This window comes from Chenopodium album, chromosome 9, assembly GCF_948465745.1.
Source record: "Chenopodium album chromosome 9, dcCheAlbu1.1, whole genome shotgun sequence".
Lineage (NCBI taxonomy): Eukaryota > Viridiplantae > Streptophyta > Magnoliopsida > Caryophyllales > Amaranthaceae > Chenopodium > Chenopodium album.
Genome location: NC_137842.1, coordinates 12,344,877 through 12,355,416, shown reverse-complemented (window position 1 = coordinate 12,355,416; position 10,540 = coordinate 12,344,877). Strand labels below are relative to the sequence as shown.

General features: G+C 36.7%; 1 non-coding gene across 1 annotated transcript; it reads right to left on the bottom strand.

Moving 5' to 3' along the window:
* Positions 1–8,013: 8,013 nt before the first annotated feature.
* On the bottom strand, positions 8,014–8,120 carry LOC145561150 (small nucleolar RNA R71). The gene has a single exon (XR_014093726.1). It is a non-coding gene; the product is annotated as a small nucleolar RNA R71 (small nucleolar RNA).
* Between the last annotated feature and the right edge of the window lie 2,420 nt (positions 8,121–10,540).

Here is a 10,540-nt window from a genome sequence, read left to right as displayed (position 1 = left end):
AAGACATGGTCAGGGTGATGCATACTCGAAGTGTGTGCTAAGACTAGTGAGTGTAGGTGACATGTTAAGACTCGTGTCATGACCATGTGGCTAGACAATGTGACTAGACTCAAGCAAAGACTAAGTTAAGACTTCACGTATATGCATTAAACTGGACAGACTGTGGTATTTTAGTCATAACGTTTGATCTGCGACTCTAATTGGGATGAAACCAACGCCAAATTAAAGATAAAACTCGGGGCTACAGATCCATAGGTTGTACGACTCGTAGTTCTTCCTAGAACTCCGGCTATGACCAAAACAAGTTGACGCTTGTGCAGTATACGGGAATAAAAATCCGGGTTGACTTAAAGGAACTATGACTCGACTTTATGTTTATTTATTAGCTCAAATTAATTAATTAATTAAACAAAGTCCTTTAGTCATTAATCAGTTTATTTAGTCTTAACACAAGTCAAACAAACGGTTAAGAGAAACATAGAATATATATGCACAACAAATAATGCACAATTAGTCAAGTAGGCACAATATGATGCAATGCGCTCGCAACCTAACCATGGCTCTAGTTCTCTAAAGTTCGGGATATGGTTTAGTCAATAGAGGGTCCATGGTTAATTGTCCGGATGCACCGCGCGGAAGCCTAACCTTGAAGGGTTGGCGCGAGTGGATGGACACCGCGAGCTTTAGAAAAAAACTCGCTTCCATGGTTTGGTGAATTCAACATCTCGGATGTACCCTTTGTTGCACGGAGCGTTCAATCGGGTAGATGGAGCATGAATTCCTAGAGGGTTATGTCCATATGTAGAACACATATGGGTTTCAGAAAAGTGAGAAAAAAATTCAATCAGGAAGTAGGATCGAGCAAACAATACGAAAAACCGGTCGAAATTAGAACGCATATTTCTGGCTCGGTATTGGGGAAAATTGGCGCCAGCAAACAGAGACTGGCGCCAGCTTTTAACTGTAGCGCCTGGCGCCAATACTAGCGTCTGGCGCTACAACTAAAATGCTGGCGCCAAGCTCTGGCTCCTGACGCTACTTCCCACATGCCTCAGCAGCTTTCTGTGCTCGATAAAATTTTCCAGTTTCGCGCGGTGTTATTTCGGTCCTAGTTGTGAAAGACATTCCTCAAATTTCCTACGTGTAAAATCCTATGTTTTCGACTCATTACGGATGGTCTTTCCAATAAGATCCTTTTTATGCATATGACAATAATGTTAATCAAAATTACGCACATGAAATACTTAGAACTTTTCGAGTCTCATCCACTCATTCTAAATCATTGCCGAAACAAATTCATGAATTAAAATAGAAATCCTCCCCAGTGGAGTCGCCAAAAACTGTAGGGAATAATTTCAAGCCTTTAAAATCCCACTAGCTTAAACCCCACTGTGATCATACACTAAAGTACGGTGGCGTCCAAAAGGGAAGAAGATAGAGCAAAAGAGTCGCCAACAAGTTTGAACCTGTTTAATCATTCGGGGATGAAGGTACAAATCCAACCTAAAAGAGATTGAACCTGCCCTAATAATAGGCCTCTACTTTATTCTGATCGTATTCATGTGCGCTTTCTGATTAACATGCAATCAATAGGATTAACCCTAAACCTGCTTAATTTATGTTGGTTGAATATTAATGCACAAATAAACTATTATTGGCGATCACTTGAATTATAATCACATTAACCCTAAACAAGATTATTAATTATCTTATTAAGCATGATTACAAGTACCAATTCCCTTTTAAACATGCATAAAAGGTGTGATCAAGCAATAAAGAATAAATAATGTATCAAGCAACATAATAAATAATCGTAATCATGACTAATAATTATGATAACAATAATAATCATCATAAATAAAATAATCATCATCAAAATAATAATAATAATAATAATAATAATAATAATAATAATAATAATAATAATAATAATAATAATAATATCATCATCATAAATAATCACGATTATAATCATAATCATGTTCATGTTAATATTAAAGCATAATAATAATAGCAAGATCCTAGGCATGATACTAACAAGATTAATAACAAACCCTAGCATGTCACTAAGCAATAAAAATCAAGTCTTTAACCTTAACATGATACTAACAATCATAAATATTAGGAAGAGAATAAAAGGCATCATAGCAATCATATTTAATATTAAAATTAACCTAGACATGATACTAGGAATATCATAATAACAATGTAAACATGATTTCTACATCATAATATCAATAAAATCAATTAAAGCACTTACTTTGATGTCTCGTACCTCTTTCTAATAACAAAATACACACGTTAGTAACTTCAAGGAAAATAAATAAACAAAACAATTAAATTAAATAATTGAAAGAGAGATTTGGGACCAAACCCTCAGAAATTAAACCTTTCACGTCTAGGGCGAAGGCAACTTTGAATATGGCTAGGTGTATTTAGATCTTGCGAATGCGGAATTTTGTATTTGAGAAAAGGCTAGTTTAGAAAAAGAGAGAGAGAGAGAGAATAATCAAGAAAATCTTGATGAGAGTTGGTGAATTGAAATAAGAATTGATGATGAATGAAAACTGATTGTAGGTGAATGAAAACGGAATTTTTGATACGATATTTATAGAGAAAATCAGCCAAAAAAGATAATTTAACAAAACAGAGTCTGACACACGCAAAACAAGGTTGGCGCCAACCCTGGCTAGCTGGCGCCAGCCACCAATGGCTAGCGCCTGGCGCCAAGCCTGGTTCCAGGCGCCAAGGTCTGGGGTTGGACGCCAGTCTTGATTTTAACGCGTTTTCGAAAATACGATAAGTTTACCGTACTGGAGGAAAAAATTATATAATTTCTACGAAAATGCTATTTGATCTTGATTAAAACTCTGAAAAGTCAACAAAGTCAATTTATCAATGCTAATTGAATTAGGAATGAAAAAAACCTTCTAGAAGATTCTAGAAGACCAAAACCATTCCTAATTGCATTAGGAATGATAAATCATATTAGGCCCTCCCCTAGATCATTGGGTCGTACATAAAGCTCAAACCGGGCCCAGTTTAGTAAATTGGCCATAATTTCCTCAATATTCATCGGAATTGGGCTTATAATATATCGTTGGAAAGGTCTTTGCAAGCCCCATCCAACTACACTACTATTGAACCCATATCATGGACCAACCAAACTGGATTGGCTGTTTTCTTAAAATAAAGTTTTCAAAAATAGAGAGAAGAGAAAAGAAATAAAAACTTTCCGCAACACTAGACCTTTCACACTTTCGTTTCATTCGATTATGATTCGACGTGAAAGGTACTCATCACTGGGTTTGGTTTTGGGGAGACACAAATGGGTGTCTACAGGGAGCAAAAACATAAACGCGATCAAATAATGATCTAACTCCAATTGACATTACCAACTTTCTCCAAGCATAATAAAAAACCAAGATTAAAATCAACTATACATCGTCATGAATAATTTTTTTTCTTTCTTTTTCCTTTTTCTTTGCCTTTTTCTTTCATTTCTTCGACTTTTTCAATGAAGTACTCATAAACAAGATTTTTATTTATTTTTTTTATTTTATTCTTTATTTTTTTCCTTCTTTCTTTTTCCAAGTAACACTTCTCAACTATAGAAACAACTTTTTTTTTTCAATATATATTCCACCATATTTTGCATAAATTAAAGCTTGACACTCAAACAACGACACCACATCAATAAGCTCCCCAAGCTAGCTAGACTTGGGAATAGTAACCAATGGGGCTAAAGTGGCTTGTAATGTAGCTATATATCAATAAATGGACAAGGCAACAACATGGGTGAGCAAAGGGAACAAATGTATCTAAATATCATCTGAAGGTTACCTAAAGAACATGGCCTTTATCATGTGCGGCATGCGTGAATCATAATCAAATTACTAATAAATCTCAAGCCAAAGTCACTGAAATAACAAATTTCATCAATCACACAAACACAGAGTAAGGTGACCTAACAAGAGAATTGGCTAGCTGTACTTGATATGGGACAACCAATCTTTCCACAAACCATTCAATTGATTCACATAATGTCAAGTAGTTAGCAATGTATAGCACAAACCGACTGAATTTTAGAATTATAACTAAGATCAGAAGAAGCTCAAGAGAGTCAAACCAAATCCGCACACGGTTCGAAGTCAAAAATATGAAAGATAGACACAAGTATGCACTAGCAAAAACAACTAAGAAAGCAATACATTGTTTTTCGTTGTATGTAAACTCCCACTCCTAATGAATGGTACAAACCATACAACACCTACAAAGCAATAAAAATTAAGCTAAACACAACTAACATGCCCAAAGTGATGATTATAATCATCCTCCCCCAAGCTAAACATCACATTGTCCTCAATGTGAACAAAGAGGAACTAAAGCATAAATAAGGGAGAGACACAACTTACAAAGGGGTGGGTAAGCGAAGGGAGCGTCAAAGGAATAGACACCTCCACCACAATTGGTAGTTGTAATTGAGTAGCCGACGTAGCCAATGAACTTAGCTATGTTTGTACCTAGCAAAAGATGTCATCACTAGAACACACATTAGCATTATTATTTAAATAACGAAAAAAAAAATTTGAAATAAAAAAACAAAGAAAATTGGGTTGCCTCCCAATTAGCGCTGGTTTTTAAGGTCCCGCACGACCTTACTCAATTCGTCAATCAAAAGAATCCAATGCCTTGAGTAACTTATCATACGCCCCTGCAAACATATAATTGAGCACCACATATGGCTTGACTACAAGCACACAAAACTTGAAATACAGGGGGTTAGAAAAAATAAAAGAAAAATAATCGGAAAAAGAAAAGTTAAAGTAATAAGAAAAAGGAGAGTATATACAACTTACCTTTGCTTGCTCCTTAGGCAATGTAGACCTTTTTGAATAAACATCAAGGTCTACATGGCCAAATGTATCATGGCATGGGGACATTTTAAGAAAGTAAGGATGATTCAACATAGTGAATGAAGGAACTAGATTAAACCTCTGGGAAAACGGGATATAAAGGGTTAGTCGGTTAAGCTCAACATCAATGCATTTACCTTCAAATTCACCCTTATGAGTAAACTTGTCAGTAAAATCTTCAACTACCAAAAGATCCAAAACCAATGGTTTCTCAACCAAAGACTTAACAATAATTGGTTGTTCTTCCTTTTCCACTACCTCTATATCTTCATTCCAATTATTTTCACCATCAGAATCATAAAGAGATGAAAGATTATTCTCCTCTACTATACTTTCATTTGACGGGGAGTAAATATCATAAGTCAAATTAGCGCTTTCCTCCACTGAAATACAATCCTCAAAATTAATATCATTATCATCATGTATCACCTGTTGGTTAGTATATTGTTGCACATCAAGTAATTCAATAGATTTTGAAATACGTTGACAATCATGCATCAATTCATTAATCTCTTCATGCTGATAAATAATAAACTCATTCATCATATTAAAAAGTTCCCTACACTCCGATGAATTGGGTTGAGTATAATTATCCAGTTGAGATTGGTAAGAGGTATTAAAATCAGGCATATAAGAATCACTAGGGTAATAAGAAATTTCACAGGAATTCATGCAATTATTATGTGAATTTTGATAATCACATGATGTATCAAACATAGAAATATTAGCATTACAATTCCCGAAATTATAATCATATTGCCCCTGGTAATTTTTTTTTTGACACTAGCCCCTGGTAATTAAAATCATTCATCCCATACGAATTATAATCATACCACGCCATTATGACAAAATCAGAGTAAAACAAAAAAGAAGTATATACAAAATAAATAATAAAAATATATACAAGTTTAGTTCAACCAAAAATAAAAGTCAAATCAAATTAAGCCGTCTCCCCGGCAACGGCGCCAAAATTTGATAGGTTGTCGTACACCTGTCAAAAATAAATTCCTAACAAAACCAACTAATGATATGTCTATTTTATATAGTGTTTTACCCCCGTCCCGTGGTCATTATTAGTAGTGTTTTTGGCTCTTTCGGGCCACTTTTATTACTAATATGTGTTTTCTAGTGTTTTCGTAGTTTTGGTTAAGTTTTGCAGGGAATTGCACCTTTGGAGCATTTTCCCGGGATTTTTATGAAGCGACTACGAGCATTAGAGGAGCACGACCACTTTTGGAGCCCAAGGCCGGCTAGAGCCATCGAGCCGGTGATTAAGGGCTCGGTTATTTGGATCACGAGGCAATTGGACCGTGTATTCGAGACCCGAGAGGAAATATGGATTGGGCCGAGAAATCTAGCCCAATCGAAGTCCAAGCCTTGAAGATGAAGACCGGGCCCGATCGGGCAAGCATACGCCCGATCGGGCGGCTGCGCGCATGATTGCTATTAAGGAAAGGCGCGCCCGATCGGGTGAGCGTAGGCTCGATCGGGCGCGGCACATTAGTCTGAGCGTTGTAGAAAAAGGCGGGCCCGATCGGGCGCCCCTTCGCCCGATCGGGCGCGTGTTTTTCTAGAGTCTGATTAAGCTTAGTTTAATTCGTGTTTTAGGGGAAGTATATATACGTTTTGTACGGATAATTAATTACCTTCTCTCTCTTAGACTTTCTCTCTCTACTTAGTATTTTTCTCTCTCTTAAATTCTCTCTAAACTCTTATTCTTAATTCCTTCATTAATTCCAGATTTGTTTTGGTACAATTTCTTCCCTTTTTAATTTCAGCTATTTTAATTATTTTCTTGTTTATGTTCTTATTTATTCATTTGATTGGTTTAGTTATGATGATTAGTGAGTAGTTTAATTCTAGGGTTTATGGGGATCCATAATTGATATAAAGGGATAGTTTGTTATTATTGATTGTTGATATTGCATGATAATTTCTTATTGAATTGTTTTAATTCTTTGCAATTAGATTATGAATCGAGCAGATGTAATTTGATTGTGAATGTTTAGCAATATTAAATTGATGAATCGAGCAGATGTTGATTTAATATTAAAGGCTATTTTTTTATAGGAACTTAGGTCTAATAAATTGCGAGAGCCTGTTAATCATGTTATCTATGCATTGTTAATTATTAATTACTTCGTTCTATCCCGGAATATTAATTATTGGTGAACCTGTGAGCCTAGGTTTCATTATTATTGATTCTTTTCTCCCTAAACTCATTCTTCATAGTATAGAATTCACATTTAAAATAGTGGTTACTTAGATAATTTAGATTATATTAATTAATTAGAATTAAAAAAACTTGTTTCCTTGTGGAGTTCGACCCTACTTCCCTATCTACCTTAGTTAGTGATTTAGGTAATTATTTTTGATTAGGGGATACGACTTTACCTTGTCAAAATTTGGCGCCGTTGCCGGGGAAACGATTTTATTTTTATTTTCTGATTATATTTTTGTAGTCTAGATTATCCCCCTTTTTGCCTTAGAGAACATTAGTTCTTTGAGGCAAATCTCATATTTGTCTTTAGTTCTTTGTTTATGCCCAGGTGTTCTAGATCAGGTGACATCCCTTTTGATATGAGATCGAGCGTTCTTTTCATAGGCAAAGGAGACTCTATAGACAAATTCTGGCGGGTTCTGAGGAGGACAACGATCGAAGAGATCCTCCCCCTGATTCTAGTGATACAGATATTCCTTCAGATTCAGAATCAGAGATGACGACCCAGAAGAAACTCAGTGATTATCGCAACCGAAGCTCACAGATTTCCCGCACCTTACTCCTACTCCGGCTCTAGATGGAGTTCAATTTGAGATCAAGCCCCAATTTATCACTATGATAGAGAGGAAGCAGTTCAGCGGAGCTAAGGGTGAAGATCCTAATCTTCACATCGCAGATTTCTGCCAATATTGTAACACCATTAGACAAGCCGGGGTTACGCAGGACCAAATCAGGGAGATTCTTTTTCCCTTTTCTTTATATGGCAAAGCAAAATTATGGTTTAATGGTTTGAATAGAACTGCACTTGGTATTACTGACTGGGAAACTCTTGCTTTGAATTTTTATAATAAATATTATCCTGCAGAGAGAACAGCGGTACTAAGAAGTGTTATTCAGAACTTCGCTCAAGAGGCCGACGAAACATTATATGAGGCTTGGGAGAGGTTCAAGGATCTACAGAGAGAGTGCCCCCACCACAATCTAGCACAATGGCAATTGATCCAAGCATTCTATAATGGACTTGGAAATTCCTCCAGATCAGTATTAGATTCGGCAGCTAGTGGGAGGTTTATGAATTTAAATGTGGATGATGCAGGACAGGTTATCGAAGACATGGCAATACACAATTCCCAATATGGGAATCCGAGGGGGTTTGCAAATAAGGGAAAACATAATGTCGATTCTGTATCCTTTTTGCAAGCTCAATTAACATCTATTTGTCAAAAATTAGATAATCTTACTGCCGCTCCTAACTCTGTAGCTAATGTTTCTGCTGTTGCTAACCATGAGGCTTTTTGTGAAAATTGTGGAATTGTAGGTCATTGGGAGCAAGATTGTAGGAGCTCTATGGAACAAGTTAATGCCTTTCAAACCTATAGGAAAAACAACCCTTATTCCAATTCCTACAATGCCGGTTATAAAAACCATCCTTATCTTTCATACCGGAGTACCAATGTACAAAACCCTCCACCTCCACAACAACCACAACAGCAACCCTCACCACAGCAAAAATATTACCATCCTAATGCCGGCCAGAAAAGCCAAGCATCACCCTCATCATCTTCCGACCCTGCCATGACAGAAATTAGAGCGATGCTAGCTAATATGCAAAAGAATATGGAGAGTAGGGATGCGCAATTGATTCTATTCTAGCCCATAATAAAATCATGGACAATCAAATTGCACAACTTTCATCTACCCTACAATCCCGTCAGCAGGGAGCTCTACCATCACAACCTATCCATCCTACAGATCATGCTAATGCAATCACTCTAAGGAGTGGTTCACATTATGATGGACCTCCTATGCCAAAGGAAGATGGACCAGTTCCTGATCTAGATTCCTCTTCACCAAACGGTAATCCTGCTAGCCCTGCAGGGCTACAAAAAGATACTAACCCTACTAATGTTTCTATGCAGGGTAAATTGCAGGATAAGGGAGGAGATGTGCATAGCCCAGTTATCAAGCTTCAATTCCCTAATAGACAACTGAAGAGTAAGCTTGATAAACAATTCGGTAAGTTTTTAGAGGTTGTGAAAAACTTGCAGGTAACAGTTCCTTTCACTGATTTAATCACTCAAGTACCTGCTTATGATAAATTCATGAAAGACATTCTGACTAGGAAAAGGGCCTTTAATGAAGTAGAAACTGTAGCTTTCACAGAGGAGTGTAGCGCTTATTTGCAAAATAAATCACCTCCTAAATTAAAGGATCCCGGTAGTTTTTCTATCCCTTGTCACATTGAGAATGTTTTTATTGATAAAGCTTTGTGTGATCCGGGTGCTAGTGTCAGTGTCATGCCATCATCTATATGTGCTAAATTAAATATGGGGGAATTAAAAATTACTAATATAACTTTGCAAATGGCAGATCGTTCGGTAAAATATCCCTTAGGTATTTTAGAGGACGTACCTGTCAGAGTTGGTAAATTTTTTATTCCTGTTGATTTTGTTGTTTTAGATATGGCAGAGGACACACAAATACCCATTATATTAGGTAAGCCTTTCCTCCACACTGCAGGAGCTATTATTGATGTGAAAAATGGTAAACTAACCCTTTCTGTAGGTGACGATAATGTTACCTTTAATTTAGGGAAGGTTTTGAAAGGGCCCATGTTAGAGGAAAATTGTTGTTATATTGATACAATTGATATAATGGACGATATTTGTGTTGATAGCTTGCCACAGGTTCTTGCGAAGGATCCCTTGGAGGAAGTTCTCTGCGGGAATTTATCTAGCAATAATGCAAGCATTTGGGGTAATGAGGTACAAAGTATTGAAAAAGCTCTTTCCTTAGAAGAGTTAAGCCCCAAGGAGACAATGAAGGTAGTAAATTTAGTTCAGGAATCAAAACCTGCAGAGGTCAAGAAACCTGAGCTAAAACCTCTCCCTTCTCATTTAAAATATGTTTTTCTAGACGAGCAGGAACTACACCCCGTGATCATCAGTACTGCACTCACTGACCTACAATCTTCCCAACTTCTAGAGGTCCTCAAAACCCATAAGAAGGCTATAGGGTACAGTATTGATGATCTCAAGGGTATTAGCCCTGATTTTTGCATGCACAAGATTCATCTAGAGGAAAATTACAAGCCCTGCATTCAACCCCAACGAAGGTTAAATCCAAACATGTAGGAAGTAGTCAAGAAAGAGGTGATGAAATTACTTGATGCAGGTATCATCTATCCTATTTCTGACTCCAAGTGGGTAAGTCCTGTGCAGGTAGTACCGAAGAAGGGTGGGATGACTGTGATAACTAATGATAAAAATGAATTAATTCCCACTAGAAATATAACAGGGTGGCGTATGTGCATAGACTATCGTAGATTAAACATCGTCACTAAAAAGGATCACTTCCCTCTCCCCTTTATTGATCAAATGCTTGAGAGGTTAGCTAATCACAA